Source organism: Enhydra lutris, unplaced genomic scaffold, assembly GCF_002288905.1.
Source record: "Enhydra lutris kenyoni isolate GAN:26980312 unplaced genomic scaffold, ASM228890v2 scaffoldscaffold85, whole genome shotgun sequence".
NCBI lineage: Eukaryota > Metazoa > Chordata > Mammalia > Carnivora > Mustelidae > Enhydra > Enhydra lutris.
Genome location: NW_019154169.1, coordinates 7705516 through 7721754, shown reverse-complemented (window position 1 = coordinate 7721754; position 16239 = coordinate 7705516). Strand labels below are relative to the sequence as shown.

Below are 16239 nucleotides of genomic sequence, written 5' to 3'. Positions count from 1 at the left end.
TTTTTTCACTCAGCATTACATTTTGTACACATATCCCTATTGGTTTAAGTATATTTGATTTTTTTTCTTTTTGCACAGTTCCTTCAGAAGTCATTCCCCTGAAACTTTTTATTTTATTGTGGCAAAATAAACAGAACATAAAATTTCCATTTTAACTCTTTTTTTTTTTTTCCTTAGTAATCTGTACACCCAACATGGGCTCAAACTTAACAACCCTGAGATCAAGAGTCGTGCGCTCTACGACTGAGTCGCCCTTTAACCGTTTTTGAGTGTACAATTCGGTGGCATTAAGTACATTCACAATGTTGGAGAAGTACCGCTATCCTTTCCAGCACTTTTTCATCATCCCAAACATTTACATTTAAGTAAGTAATTAATTTAATGTACCCATTAAACAGTAGCTTCCCCTACCTCCTCCCCAACAGCCTCTCTACCTTCTCTCTCTATAAATTTGCCTATTCTGGGCTCCTCATATAAGTAGAATCTGGCAATAGCTATCTTTTTGTGTCTGGTCTAAATCATTCACCTTAACTACTGTGTGACTTAGTATCTGTCTCCTTGTTTAGGTCACCTCGTCATCCTTTAATTAGGTCTCATCATTTATTCCAAAATGAGCTCAGACATATTTTCCTGGCATTTGATGCATCTTACTTTTTTGTGTATAAGAGAATGGACTCTTTTCTTACGAATTATACTTTCTAATTGGTCGTTGCCTTTATTATCAGAGTGCTTTTTTTTTTTTTTTGCAGGTTGGTCTTACATCTAGCTGACTTGCTAAAATTTCCTCTTGGATCTTTGCAGGGAATTTTTCTAATTAACTTTGGTATTTGTTACAGGCAGTGTCCTTATATCAGGTTGATGATTCTCCTTTCTCTCTAGTTGGGTCACAAAAGTTTTATTTTAAATGAGAGTTGAATTTTTTTTTTTTAAGATTTTATTTATTTATTTGACAGAGATCACAAGCAGGCAGAGAGAGAGGAGAGGAAGGAGGCTCCCTGCTGAGAAGAGAGCCCGATGCGGGGCTCGATCCCAGGACCCTGAGATCATGACCTGAGCCGAAGGCAGCGGCTTAACCCACTGAGCCAGCCAGGCGCCCCATAAATGAGAGTTGAATTTTATCCAATGTTTCTCCTCCTGTAATTTGTTAATATGGCATATTACATTAATAGATTTTCTTTTTTTCAAGATTTTTATTTAGTTATGACTACATTAATAGATTTTCTTTTAAATTTTTATTGTGGAGGGGCACCTGGGTGGCTCAGTGGGTTAAGCATCTGCCTTTGACTCAGGTTACAATCTCAGGGTCCTGGAATCGAGCCCCTCATTGGGCTCTCTGCTCAGTGGGGAGCCTGCTTCCTCCCCCGTCTCTCTCTCTCTCCCTGCCTCTCCTCCTACTTGTGATCTCTCTCGCTTTGTCAAATAAATAAATAAAAATAAAAATTTTTTAAAAAGCTTATTCTTTAAAAAAAATTTTTTTTTTTTTTTATTGTGGAGCAGAGCCTGTCTGGCTCAGTCAGTAGAGCATGTGATTCTTGATCTTGGGGTTTTAAGTTCAAGCCCCATGCTGGGTGTAGAGATTACATTTAAAAAAAAAGAAGCCCTTTAAAATTTTTTATCGTGGAGGGGAGCCTGGGTGCCTCAAGTCAGTTAAGCGTCTGCCTTCAGCTCAGGTCGTGATTCCAGGGTCCTGGGATCAAGTCCCGCATCGGACTCCTTGCTCGGCAGGGAGCCTGCCTCTCCCTCTGCCTGCTGTTACCCCTGCTTGTGCTCTCTTTCTCTGACAAATAAATAAATAAAATCTTTTTTAAAAAAAAGTTTATTGTGGAATTGCCCGCACCTGTTGATATTAGGTAGAAAAGTGGAGCGGACCCTCTAATATACAGCCCAGATCTCCTCTTCAGGGTGGAGGCATTCTTTCCACGGCTGCTAGTGGCTCATGGCACATGGCTTCCAGCTGAGTCTCTGTCTGGGCAAGACCGTCAGCGGTAGAGAACCATCTTGCTCAAGCTCATGCTTCTTTCCGAGGGGCAGCCCACGTTCTGCGTCTGGGCAGTAAGAGGGACAAAAGCCTGGCTCCATGCCTCAGCGAGGAGCAACCCAGAAGGGCCATTCCAGTTCCAGGTTCCCCATCAGATGGACTGAGACCCTTGTTGCAACCGTATCAGCTTTTCCCAGCACCCGCCCTGCCCCCTCTCTTCCTCACACACGTGTCCCAGAGCACTCCCGCTAACCATCCTCTCTGGCTGCAGATCCCAGCTCGGAGTCTGTCTCCCGGGAAACCCTACCAGTCAATGACTGCATATATGTATGTGTGTTTACTTCTAAACAAACATAAGGGGCATCTGGGTGGCTGAGTCCATTAAGCGTCTGCTTGGGCTCAGGTCATGATCCCAGGGTCCTGGGTTCGAGTCCGAGTGGGGCTCCCTGCTCAGTGGGGCGTCTCCCTCTCGCTCTCCAATCTCCCACTGCCAAGCATCCTCCGATCCTTTCCTACTCTTCCTCAGGTCTGCCTTGTCTCCCCATCATCCATCCAACGGGCTCACGGGGTGCTCCTGAAGCCTCCTCCAGTGGCCAGCCAAAGTCAGTAATGACAGAGTGATGCCAGACTGTGGCATTAGTAAAGAATGCTGCTGTCGCCCGGGTCCTAACACAGCAGATCTGTTACTTGCCGACCATTCCCCCTTCCTGGCTAACGGAACCCCTATCTTTCTGGTTGGGGCAGCAATGCGCCAGACATAGGAGGTGAAGTAGAGACCGCCAGCCACGGCTCACCTGTTCTCCTTTGCTGGATGCTTGCGCTCACATACTCCTGTGCAGGAAAAGTGGCCATGTGATCAGGTCTGGGCAAGGGAGCTCTGCCGGGTGGCCTTGCCCTCCCCACTTCTTCCTGTCTCTGTGAGGTTACAGTACATGCAGCGGAGGCTGTCATCCTGGAGGATAAAAGCCAAATGCTGAAGATGATGGAGGGGAAAGAGAAAGAGCCAGGCTCCTCCACTATCAACCGCAGCAGCCACAGACCCCCACCCTGGAGCTGGCTGGTGGGGATGGGGTGGGGAGGTGGGCACTCACTCACAGGCAGTCCCAGTGCAGATCCCAGATGGGAGGCGGCAGTACCCACATGTCATTTCCACCCTGCCGCAGATCCAGGCCCACCTCTGCAGGGGGATGGGTAAGAGGGGCCTACCCCCTGCAACCCCGCAGCCTACTCACTCCTGCCCTACGCTTGCACAGCGTTGCTGCCCAGCAGGGCCTGTCCCTGCCACTTTCCAGCCACTGGCTCAGCAGCCCTGCCCTTGACATCTTCTCTGAGGACATCATCATGCCTGCAGGGATCCTCAGGATTTTTAAAAAATGGAAATACATTTTTTATGTATTTCCAGCGGCTGGGTGGCTCAGTTGGTTAAGTGACTGCCCTCAGCTCAGGTCATGATCCTGGAGTCCCGATCAAGTCCCCCATTGGCTCCCTGATCAGCAAAGAGTCTGCTTCTCCCTCCGCCTGCCCCTCCCTGCCCGCCCTGTGCTTTCTCTCTCTCTGTCTCTCTCATTCTCTCTCTCTCTCAAATAAATAAAATCTTTTTTAAAAATGAAATACAGTAGGGGCGCCTGGGTGGCTCAGTGGGTTAAGCCTCTGCCTTCAGCTTAGGTCATGATCTCAGGGTCCTGGGATAGAGCCCCAAGTCAGGCTCTCTGCTCAGCAGGGAGGCTGCTTCCCTTCCTCTCTCTCTGCCTGCCTCTCTGCCCACCTGTGATCTCTGTCAAATAAATAAATAAATGAAATACAATAAAAAATTGATTTGTCAGAGTACATCACATATAGGAAGGGTAAACAGTGCTGTAAGAAATTCTGTTTACTTATATGTATACTGATTGTTATGGAAAATGTGTTCTTTTTAAGATTTTATTTATTTATTTTTGAGAGAACAAGCTGAGGCAGAGGGAGAAGCCAGCACATTGTGGCGCTCCATCCAAGGGATCTGGGATTATGATCTGAGCCGAAGGCAGACGCTTAACTGACTGAGCCACCCAGGCGCCCCTGGAGAACGTATTTCTTTCTGAGATTACGGCTACCACATTTAGGAAGACATAGCGCCCTCAAGTTCCTAGCAAGTGCCCGGAACAAACTGTTGCTGGGCCCTCACTCTCCCCCACCTCCCCACCTGCGCCTCAGGCCGCCTTCAGGAAGAGGCCCCAGTGTTCAACCAGCTGCTCCATTCCAAGCCCTTTGCCTGGTCCTGGATTTCTCTCTCTCTCCCCTTCTCCCACACCACATCCACACCAACCCAACAGCAAATCCCGCTTCTTTCCCTCAAGACATACACAGAATCTGCCTTACCTCTGGGGCCACTGGGCTCGGGGTCAGGCAGGATCACCTCTCACCTTGATTAGGACTCATCCAGCCAGCTCCTCCCCGCAGGACCCAGGCAAAGCACCCCCGCCCCTAGTAGGGGCTGCATATGGCAGGTGCTCATCTCTGCGCTATTCACTTCCTCCTCAGTCCCCTCTCGGTGAGGGTGGAAGGGGCAGGGCTGGGCTCTGAAGTCACATGGGCAGCCTCCTTCCACTGTCCTCCTCCAGCACCCTCCCCCACCCCAGCCTGTTATCTGATCTCCCACCATCTGGGCCCCTTGCTTCCGCTCCTCCTGGAGACAGGGCCTCTGGAGTTTTTGAGAAGTGGAACCCAGCAGCTCCACACCCTCCCAGCTCCCCAACCCCCACTCAATACACACACAAACACACACACACCAAGGCTGGTTGAACCCTCCCCACATTCCATGGACTCCGTTGTGAGAGCTGATTCATCCCAATCTCCAGATCCCTGATCTCCAGTCCCCAGGGGACCCTCCGGGACCTCCCTGTTCGTTTCTGGGGTCACGACCCTCCCTTTAGCCTTCTGCTCCCTGGCCGGGGCAGAGCCAGGCAAAGGGCTGATGAGTGATGCCTTCAACACACTGGCGGTCACTGAACTAGCCTCCAGGGGTTGCGGCCGGGCCAGACAGCAGGACTCAAAGCTTGTGGAGGGGGAAAGAATGCCACCCGGAGTTGGGCGGTAGACAGACCAGCTGACGCCAATCCAGCTGTGAGCAAGCCGGTAGCGGGCGCAGATTTCCTCTGATTTCACTGAGTGTGAAATTGCACACATATGAGGTCATGGTACAGCCTGACCTGGGATGGGGGCCCAAGGACCAAATCTTCACGGCCCATGAGCCCCTTTGTTATTGTAACTATTTAAAAAGGGTCCAGCATTCTGGAGTGTTCTTCTGGGGAATTTTTGTTAATTTTTTCTTTTTTTCCCCCCCTTAACTAGAAAGTTAGAGAGCTCTGTTCCAGTTCCAAACCTCTGGCCAAGAATTAACCTCACCTTGCCAGTAAAATTTTCCTTACTTACAAGTGTGTTTTAATGCCCAGCTGTAAGCAAGGCTTATAATTAAAAAAAAAGAAAGACACCTCACTGGCTCAGTCAGTAGAGTGAATAACTCTTGACCTCAAAGGTTGTGAGTTCAAGCCCTAGCTGGGTATGGAGGCCAGTTAAAAAAATATATAAAAGAAGGAAGTCAATTGAACCGACAGAATTAGTACTCCTGTGTTATATTTTTTTAAAGATTTTATTTTGGGGGCGCCTGGGTGGCTTAGTGGGTTAAGCCACTGCCTTCGGCTTGGGTCATGATCCCAGGGTTCTGGGATCGAACACCGCATCAGGCTGTCTGCTCAGCGGGGAGCCTGCTTCCCCCTCTCTGCCTGCTTCTCTGTCTACTTGTGGTCTCTGTCTGTCAAATAAATAGATAAAATCTTTAAAAAAAATTTTTTTTTATTTTGTTTATTTGAGACAGAGAGAGAGAGAGGAAGAGTGAGAAGCAGGTTTCCCGCTGAGCAGGGAGCCCAATACGGGGCTTGGGACCCTGGGATCAGGATCTGAGCCAAAGGCAGACGCTTAACCAACTGAGCCCTCCTGTGTTATGTTCAAGAGTCATCTGGGATATTTGGCGGGGTGGGGGAGAATCATCCGGGATATTCGGTATTTAAAGTATTTGTAATTGCTTAAGAGAATTTGGCATCAGCAAAAATATGACAGATTTATCCCGTAGATGTAAGTCTTCCAACGTAAAGTGCATAATTGAGTAATCCATTATTTTAGACTTGTAATTTTTCACTGGAACGTGCAAGAGAATTTTTCTAGGTGAGTCCTGGGATGTTTAAAAGATCTTGATACTCTTATAATGTATTATGAGAGTGAAGTACCTGGGAAGGTTTCACTTCTTAGGCACTTCTGTTGAGCTTCCAAAGAAAATCGAACAGTTTAAAATGTGAAAGCAAAACATTAAAGGGAAATTAATTAATAAAGATTCTAAATGGGATATGAAGCTGTTGAAACTGGGATGGGTTGACCATTCATCAAAGACCTCCCCCCAAAAGTGGTAAAATTGACCAGATTTATAAATAGAATAATATTTGGAAATAGAACTTTGAAACTTAAGGAAGACAATGTTTTTTATTGGTAGTTCTTTTGGTTTGGTTTCGTTTTTTAAGTAGGCTCCATGTCCAACATGGGGCTTGAACTCACGACCCTGAGATTGGTCACATGTTCTACCAACTGAGCCAGCCAGGGTGGGTGGGTGTTGTTTGTTACACAGAAGTAGCTGATGAACACAATAGTGATAGACTCTTAGTAGGTGTAAGACACCCCCAGAAAGAAAACCTACATTTCCCACACTCCCTTGCAGCCAGGCCTGGTCATGTGGAGTGTGGTAGTGGTGACAAGCTGGTCCAACAACCTAGACAAGACCAACACCCTGAAGGAACCAAGATCCCTGACTGATTTCATGGAGCAGAGCTATTTTATCAGCCTGGAAAGAAATAGGGAGAGCAAAATAAACTTCTGACTTGGATCTCTGTTAGAACAGCTGAATCTAGGGGAGCCTGGGTGGCTCAGTTGGTTAAGCATCTGCTTTTGGCTCAGGTCGTGATCCTGGGGTCCTGAGATCGAGTCCTGCATGGGGCTCCCTGTTCAGCGGAAAGCCTGCTTCTCCCTCTCCCTCTGCCTTTCCCCTGCCCCACTCTGCTCTCTCTCTGTGAAATAAATAAATAAAATCTTAAAAAAAAAAAAAACCTAAATCTCAGCTTTTCCCAAACCCAAACCCGAAAAGATTATGTATAATCTTTTCATTGATACCCCATTTTTAAGAAAATTGGCCTCATTCTGATCCATAAAATGATAACCCAGATCTTATAGTTTTGGTGTACTTAGCACATGCTCTTGGTTCTGCTCCCCGACATATTATAATTGTTCATAAATAGATATTCGCTCATATATATGATGGGACACCCCACTGCTTAGCACACGTGCCATCAGTCAAGCATTCATGCTGCTCTTCTTTCTTTGCCTCGGGGGAAGTATTGTTTCCGCAGGCTGGATCCATACATTTCTTTTTTAAATTTTTAAAAAGATTTTATTTATTTATTTATTTATTTATTTATTGGCAGAGAGAGAGAGCGCACAAGCACTGGGAGCAGCAGGCAGAGGGAGAGGGAGAAGCAGGCTCCCTTCTGAGCAGGGAGCCCCAGGCAGGGCTCGATTCCAGGACCCCAGGATCATGACCTGATCCCAAGGCAAGAGAATTTGAAGAGTCATACATTTCTTTCCAAGTTCTCTTCTCACAGGCCGGCAGAACCTCTAGCAACCCACGGTTCCCCGTGCCTCCGCTAGCCAGCCTGATAAAAGCTCCTGGCTGCGTTTCTTTCTAAGCCTGACTCTTCAAAGGAGATCCAGGTTTCAGACCCTTGATATCTGGCAAACAGTGCCTCGGAGAAAGCTCTGCGCAGTGTTGCCCCCGGAAGTGTGCTTTGCGTCAGCGGGACGTGAACCCACGATGTTCAGAGAGTCCCCGCCGTGTGCGGGGCCCCAAGCGGTAACCCCGAGGGCTCAGCTCTCTGATGCAGCGGGACCGCTCCTGCTGGGGTGGCCAACTTCACAAAGTGAGGGCAGGAGGAGCAAGCGGAGGGCCAACACCGCAACGAATCCATTTAAAAGATTCAGTGCACGCAAAGCCTAGGGAAAACTTCTGCCCTGGGAAGCGGGGGCCGCTGAGGGTAATCGTGGTTTTTATGCTTGTAGACAGGTCAGCTTGGGATAGCGGCCGCAGGCTCCCACGTCAGCTCCCGGCTGCTCCCCTTCTGCAGTTGTCTTGGCCTGTACATTCGGGATAACGGTGGAACCTTCCAGAACCTCAGAGGGTTGCTGGGAGCCTTACATGGGACAACATACCTAGGGCTCCTAGCCCAGCACCTGGCATTTAAGATTTCGGAGCCGGGATGTCTGGGTGGCTCTGGGGGTTAAGCATCTGCCTTTGGCTCAGGTCATGATCTCAGGGTGGCAGGATGGAGCCCCCATAGGGCTCTCTGCTCAGCAGGAAGTCTGCCTCTCCTTCTCTGTCTGCCCCTCCCCATCCCCCGCTTGTGGGTTCTCTCTCTCTCTCTCAAATAAATAAATAAAATCTTTAAAAAGAAATAATAATGAGAATAAAAAGAGGAAACTAGTGTTGGCGTGGATGTGGAGAAATCAGAGCCCTCATACGTTGCTGGTGAAGACGTAAAATAGTGCAGCCGCTGTGGAAAACACTTTGGTCCCCAAGAAGTTAAACACAGAGTTACCATATGACCCAGCCATCTGCTTCTGGGAATCTACCCCCGAAGAACTGAAAACAGGGCTGAAGCAGGGACTTGCAAGTCAATGTCTGTAACAGCTTTATGCCTAGTAGCCAAAAGGTGGACAGAAATCAGACACCTATCAACGGGTGAATGGGTTAACAAAATACAATGGAATATGACCAATCCATAGGAAGCAACAAAGGACTGATACACGCTGCCGCATGGGTGAACCTGGAAAACGCTAAGTGCAAGAAGCCAGACACAAGAGACCAACTATCACAGGACTCCACTTCCACAAAATATCTAGAAGAGACAAATTCACAGAGATAAAGAAGTAGCTTCGAGGTTGCCAGGGGCTGTGGGGAGGAGGGAGTGGGGAATTATTGCTTGATGGGTGCAGAGTTATGGTTTGAAGTGATGGCAAATTGGGGAAAGAGCGAATAGTGATGGTTGCCAAGCATCATACACTCAGCTAATGCAAAGGGCTAAATTGGCAAATCTTGTGCTATATATACATATATTTTTACCACAATAAAACCAGTGGGGTTTTCTTAAGCTGCACCAATGAGAGGCTTTGGGTGTAACTGGATAGAAATAGGTGGTGCGGGCGCCTGGGTGGCTCAGTGGTTTGGGTCTTTGCCTTCGGCTCAGGTCATGGTCTCAGGGTCCTGGGATCGAGTCCCGCATCGGGCTCTCTGCTTGGCAGAGAGCCTGCTTCCTCCTCTCTCTCTCTCTCTCTCTGCCTGCCTCTCTGTCTACTTGTGATCTCTCTCTGTCAAATAAATAAATAAAATCTTAAAAAAAAAAAAAAGAAATAGGTGGTGCTCAGAACCACGAGCTCCCAAGACCACCTGCCAGCTTGCGCTATGGGGAGAAAGGTGCTCAGGATACAGGAGACTCTGAGGGGAAAGCCTGACCCGGGCCCCGACCCAAACCCATGTGTTTGTTCAGAGCTGAACCCGTGGCCTGACCCTGAGCAATGAGCGCGTCAGAGGAGGGCTGCTGGGGCGGGCGCTCCCCGGTCTCATCACTGATCTTGAATCATTTGCCATCCTGAGACCCGTTCCACCTATACCCCAGACCTCAGCAGCGCTACTCACCCTGACTCTTCCGGGTGGCTGAGTACGCTCCAACTCCCACAGGAAACAAGAATGCAAATTGGACTCGCCATAATAAAGAAACAAATTTCAACCCATGGTGTCAGCACAGTTGTGACACGTGTCAGTGCAAGTAATTAGTTTGATCATCATTATAAGGTCACACGATGGCTTTTTGTCTGCTTGTTGGGTTCTTTACAACATCATTTGCAGACACTGATGTTAGAATGGTGAAGAGTCCAGGGTGATTGAATTTGGCAGGAGTGTTTAAGCAGTTATGGAAATCTAGCTGAGAGGAAGAACTGTTGAACAATTTTTTTTTTTTTTTTTGTCAAAGAAGAAAGAAAGATTGGGGCACCCGGGTGGCTCAGTCGGCTAAGTGTCTGCCTTTGGCTTAGGTCATGATCCCAGGGTCCTGGGATCAGGTCCTGCATCAGGTTCCTTGCTCAGTGGGGAGCCTGCTTCTCCCTCTCCCTCTGTGGCTCCCCCTGTTTGTGCCTCTCTCTCTCTCTCTGCCAAATAAATAAATAAAATCTTAAAAAAAAGAAAAAGAAAAAAGGAACAAAGATTAGTTAGTATTCCCATCTGTACACATGCCCCATGGATGGTAGGGAATCCAGAAAGAAGCATGGCAAGATGGCTGCTCTCATGCCTTACTGGTGAGTTATGGGTAATTTTGCAGTAGCTAACACAATTTTATGCACATACCTTATTTTAAGTATCACTTTTTTTAATGAGCTAGAATTCATACAACAAAAAAACTCATCATTTAAAAGTGTATGACTCGTGGTTTCTAGCCTACTGACAATGCTGTGTAGTTACCATCACTAATTCCAGAACATTCTATCACCTCATTCCCGGCGATCCCAGCAGCCCCTGGCAATCATTAAGCTACTTTCTGTTTCTATGAATTTGCCTATTCTGGTCATTCCATATAAAAAGAATCAGTACTACATAGGGTCTTTGTGTCTGGCTCTTTACTTTGTCATATGCTTTCAAGGTTCATTCATGTTGGGGACACCTGGATGGCTCACTCCGTTGAGCATCTGCCTCCAGCTTGGGTCATGATCCCAGGGTTCCTGGGATTGAGTCCCACATTAGGCTCCCTGCTCAGCAGGGAACCTAGCTTTTCCCTCTGCCTGTCCCTCCCCCTGCTTGTGTTTTTTTCTCTCTTTCTCTCAAATAAATACATTAAATCTTAAGAAAAAAAAAACTTTCGGGCACCTGGGTGGCTCAGTGGGTTAAGCCTCTGCCTCTGGCTCAGGTCATGATCTCAGGGTCCTGGGATTGAGGCCCGCATCGGGCTCTCTGCTCAGCAGGGAGCCTGCTTTCCCTCTCTGTCTCTGCCTGCCTCTCTGCCTACTTGTGACCTCTCTGTCTGTCAAGTAAATAAATAAAATCTTTAAAAAAACAACAACAAACTTTCATCTGTGTTGTAGTATGGATCACTACTGCCTCCTTTTTATGGCCAAGTAAGCCATTCCGATAATTCCACTGTATTATTCATTATTATTATTATTCATTAGTTTATGGACATTTCGTTTCCATCCTTGGGCTATTAGGGATGATCTCGTTATGAACATTTATGTGCGTGTTTTTGTGTAGACTTATGTCTGCGTTTCTCTTCAGTGTATACCTCGGAGTGGAATTGCGGGTCACGTGGTAATTCTAATGCTCAACTTTTTGAGGAACTAGCAGACTGTTTTCCAAAGCAGCTGCCCCATTTTATGTTCCCTCCAGCATTAGTGTATGAGGCTTTCGTTTTTTTCCACGACCTCAGCAACACTGTTATTGTGCCTTTAAAAATTATAGCCCTGCACATACCTCTTGACCTGGTGGTTCTATTTCTAGAAATACATACTATGTGATGTAGTACACGTCGGTAATAAATACACTAGGGGTAGCTGGGTGGCTCAAACGGTTAAGTGTCAGACTCTCGGTTTCATCTCCTAAGTTGTGAGGTGGGGCCCTGTGTCTGGCTCCCCGCTCAGGGGGCGTCTGCTTGGATATTGTCTCTCTCGGCCCCTTCCCCTCCTCGCTCTTGCTCTCTCTCTCTCTCTAAAATAAATTAATTTTTAAAAAAGGGCCCCCTTCCTTTAAAATTTTATTTTATTTTATTTTATTTTAGGTAAGGATTTCATTTATTTATTTGACAGAGAGAGATACAGCAAGAAAGGGAACACAAGCAAGGAGAGTGGGAGAGGGAGAAGCAGACTCCCCGCAGAGCAGGGAGCCCAACACGAGGCTCAATCCCAAGACCCTGGGACCATGACCTGAGCCGAAGGCAGATGCTTAACAACTAAGCCACCCAGGCGCCCCTAAAAAATTTTTTTTTAAACAATAATTTTTTTAAAAATTTATTTAACAGAGAGAGATCACAAGTAGGCAGAGAGGCAGGCAGAGAGAGAGAGAGGAGGAAGCAGGCTCCCTGCCAAGCAGAGAGCCCGATGCAGGATTGGATCCCAGAACCCTGAGATCATGACCTGAACCAAAGGCAGATGCTTAATGACAGAGCCACTCAGGCACTCCTAAAAAAATTTTTTTAAAATAGTAAATACATTAGATGACACACATCGTATTTGGCAGCAATGTCTGTAATCGAAAATTCTGGAAATATCCTATATTTCTGTCAATAAGGGACAAGAGAAAAATATTGGGTACATCCATACAATGGAGATCTACGTGGCTGTTAAACAAACAAACAAATCTATGTAACGATATGGAAAGAGCATGAAACTATACTAAATGATAAACGCAGAGTGTCGAGCAGGGAGAATGTGATTGTTTGTTGAGAGTGTGGGTATGTGAACAATCATATACATACAGAAAAGCTCTGCAAGAACAGATCAGAATCCAGGGAAAACTGAGGGAAGCTGAGGGCACTGGTAGAAGAGAGATGAGCATTGGGAAACCTCTTTCATACCTTCCAAATTGTATACAATGCAAATATATGACCCTGGTTAAAATGAAAGCTTTAAAACACTGGAAACTAGGGGTACCCGGGTGGCTCAGTCGGTTAAGCATCTCCCTTCACCTCAGGTCATGATGTCGGGGTCCTGGGTTCGAGCCCCACATCGGGCTTCCTGCCCTTCCCCCACCCCGGCTCCTGTTCTTTCTCTCTCTCTCTCTCAAATAAATAAAATCTTTAAAAAACAAAACACTGGAAGCTAAACAGAACCTCCGTGTAGGCCTGATGTAACTGGGAGGCAGTCTGCCTTGTCCATTTCAACCCTCTTCCCTAAGGGAACTGACAGCACAGTGAGACAACTAAGGGACTTCCTTGGGTCCCTCAGGAATCAGTGGTGGCACCGGGAGATACTTCTGTACCCTTGTTTGTATAAAGTAAGTGACTAAAAACAGGAAATCAACCAACCATGGCCAAGGGCTCAGGAAGGAAGCTGTGTTCACTTCCCGTTGCTACTGCAACCAATTCATAGACTTCATGGCTTTTCTGAGCTTCTAGTGCCCACCTTTCCTCCTGGGCTTTATTCCCAGCCAGACAATCCAGGATAATCTCCCCAGCTCAAGGTCCTCAACTCAATCACATCTTCACAATCCCTTTTGCCACTCAAGGGTGAGGGCATGGATATGTCTTCAGGGGGTCATTACCCAGCCAGCGCCGGGACCCTCACACCAGACAGTTTAACGCATTTCTGGTCGACAGACAGTTTAACACATTTCTGGTCGACAGATCAGGTGGAGGCTTGTGGACATGAACCAGAGTGAGGTCACTCATTGCATTCAGGAAAGAACTGCAGGGAAGAGGCAGCCAGCACGACCAGGGTTCTAGGGTAGACAAGAGTGAGAAAAGACAGCCAAGGTGAGCTCAGATGATAATCTGTCTATGCCCTCTGGACCCTGGCCTCCCTTCCTTCCCCAGGGCCCAGGCCATCCAACATTCATGTGCAGGAAAATAAGAACCAGTTCCCTAAAGAGATCCAGCTCTCCGAGAGTCTGAGATGCTAACTAGGAGGCATGCTGGCTTCCAGAAAGAGCCAGTCCTACTCCGGTGCTTGCGGAGGACGGAAGGGGCAGCCCACAGCGGTGCTCCTGGCCTCTCATTGCCCCCCCTCCCCAACCACATGTGAGGCCAGACTGAAGGCAAGCCCCACACCCAGACACAAAGCTGCCATTCATGCCCCAGCTCAGGGCAGAGCCCTGGAGGCAAACAGTCCAGCATTTATAGCAGGAAGCACAGCCCCATCGCCTACAGACACAGTCCCTCATCTGAGATTGGCAAGGAACAAGCAAGGATCACCAGACAGGACCCAGTCGAGGTGTGCACACCGTAATCACGTGGACTTTTTTGAAAAGTACTGACCAGTTCCCTGGTATAGATACCCCATTTTCAATGTCTGAATTTTTGCTGGTTATTAAATGTAGGGGTAACATCTCCCCCCCATAAGAATTCTGCATGGGTAATTTTGTGTATTTTCTAGAGTGTCACATCAAGAGACACTTGATGTCCTAGTGTCCCACTCTTGGGGATACCGTTTGATCCTTTGGTTAAGAGGGTGTCAGCCAGAAACTGCCCCCCACTAGGTAGGTACATTTTTCCCATTTGTAATGAATAAATCATCTGTTGGGTAATAATTCTGGACTGTTCTCCAACATTTTACCAATGGTTTTAGCATCCTTTGATGATCCAATTATTTTACTGGGGACCCTCGATGGTTTTGTTTGTTTTGTTTTTCTGATTTATCTACAATAAGCTGTATTATTTGTTGACATAAACTGTTTAGTGCTTCTAAACTTGCATAAACTATACAGGCTGCACCTGGCCCACAGAAGGTGTTTAATACTGCTATCGATTTAAAAAATCATCGCTACAATTCGTTATGCACAAACAAACCTGCTTCATAAATCAGGCCCCCAAACTCTTCAAGCAATCAGGCCTGACTAAACTGACATCAGGTCATTTATAACTTCTGTTCCACTAAGTATATATTCCTCTCCGTAGACGCTGCGAAGCAGAAATATCACGTGATCGTGTTGTACCATCCTGACCTTGCTGGGACTCTCGCAGTACCCTGGATAGGGTATAATCATTCTATAGCCTTCTAGAATTGGAAAAAAAAAAAAAAATCCGGACCCCAAACCATATAGCCCTAAGCCTTTCAAATAAGGGACTGTGTGTGGCTCTGTATTAAAAATACCAGCAATAATAAAATAATTTTACAACCCACAGTAGAAAATGCTTCCTAAGGAGTTGGTACAAGTGAGAGGTCACCTTTCTTTGGGGCCGTAAGCGCAGGACCTCGCACCCTCCTCACGATGGCGCTGTGGTACCTCGCTGAGGCTCCTAGCAGAGGACACCTGGGGAACCCATGCTCCAAGCCTTGCCAGTTGTGTGACCCCCAAACACGAGACTTGCAACCCGTGCAAAGACCACGTAACTCTGGGCCTCAGTTTCTCGTGAGAGGCGTCCTTGGGGTCGCGCACAGAAAGCATTTAGCGCAGCGCCTGCTAGGAGCGAGCGCCTGGGGTAACTGGGCCAGGCAACAAGGCCTGGCGTTCAGAAGTCTCGCTCTGGGGGCGCCTGGGTGGCTCAGTGGGTTAAAGCCTCTGCCTTCGGCTCAGGTCATGATTCCAGGATCCTGGGATCGAGCCCCGCATCGGGCTCTCTGCTCAGCGGGGAGCCTGCTTCCTCCTCTCTCTCTGCCTGCCTCTCTGCCTACTTGTGATCTCTCTCTGTCAAATAAATAAAAATCTTAAAAAAAAAAGAAAAAAAAAGAAGAAGTCTCGCTCTGGGACAACCCAGGTCAATCTCTTGATTGAGGTCCCTTGGGCGATCTAGGTCAATCGGAACTGGGGCGGCCCAAGAGGTCGTGATAGAAATGGGGGGGGGCATTCTTACTGATGCTAAACTTAGGATTAATTGGTTTGTCTACTGTTTAAGGGAGCGGGCGGGTTTCCAAAGTAGGGACACACGGGTTGTCGCTGCCGCTGCCGCAGACAAGTCTGTGTGGGAGAGAGGGTCCCCTTAAGAGCAGACCTGGGCTTCTGAGACTCTTTCTGCTGAGGACACAGCGCAATGCGAGAGCATCTCTGTGGATAGGCACTTGATCCAGAGTTGCAAATCGGGCCCAAGGTCGGAGTCACAGCTATGCCATTTACAGCACTGGCCAGATGGCGGGAGAGACGTTTCCAATGGCGGAGGCGGCTGCAGGCAGGAGGCCGGCACGAGAAGGAAACAAGATTTGCGGGGAGGAGGCGGCTGGGACGAGGCCCACGGCTGAAGCTCTCGGGGAGGTGGACCTCACCCCGCGGAGGTGGCTGGGGAGGGCACGAGGATAGGGTGCCAGATCACAGGGCGCCCGGCAGCAGGTGCCCACGTGGGCCAAGTGTAGGCTCTCCCAGGGGCGGGGAGCAGAGCGCGGGGGCTGCGTCTCCTCCCCGCCGGCCTCGCGGCAGCTGGGCCCTCCCCCGGCGCCCGCAGCCTCACGGATCCCGCCCCTGCCTACCTCCCGCCCGCCGCAGCCGCCTGCCGGCCGATCTC

General features: G+C 48.1%; 1 long non-coding RNA gene across 1 annotated transcript; it reads right to left on the bottom strand.

Moving 5' to 3' along the window:
* Positions 1 to 1804: 1804 nt before the first annotated feature.
* Positions 1805 to 4509, bottom strand: LOC111161409. Its single transcript, XR_002641529.1, has 3 exons — positions 4334 to 4509; positions 2773 to 2930; positions 1805 to 2045 (listed from the first exon to the last, which is right to left on the bottom strand). It is a non-coding gene; the product is annotated as an uncharacterized LOC111161409 (long non-coding RNA).
* Between the last annotated feature and the right edge of the window lie 11730 nt (positions 4510 to 16239).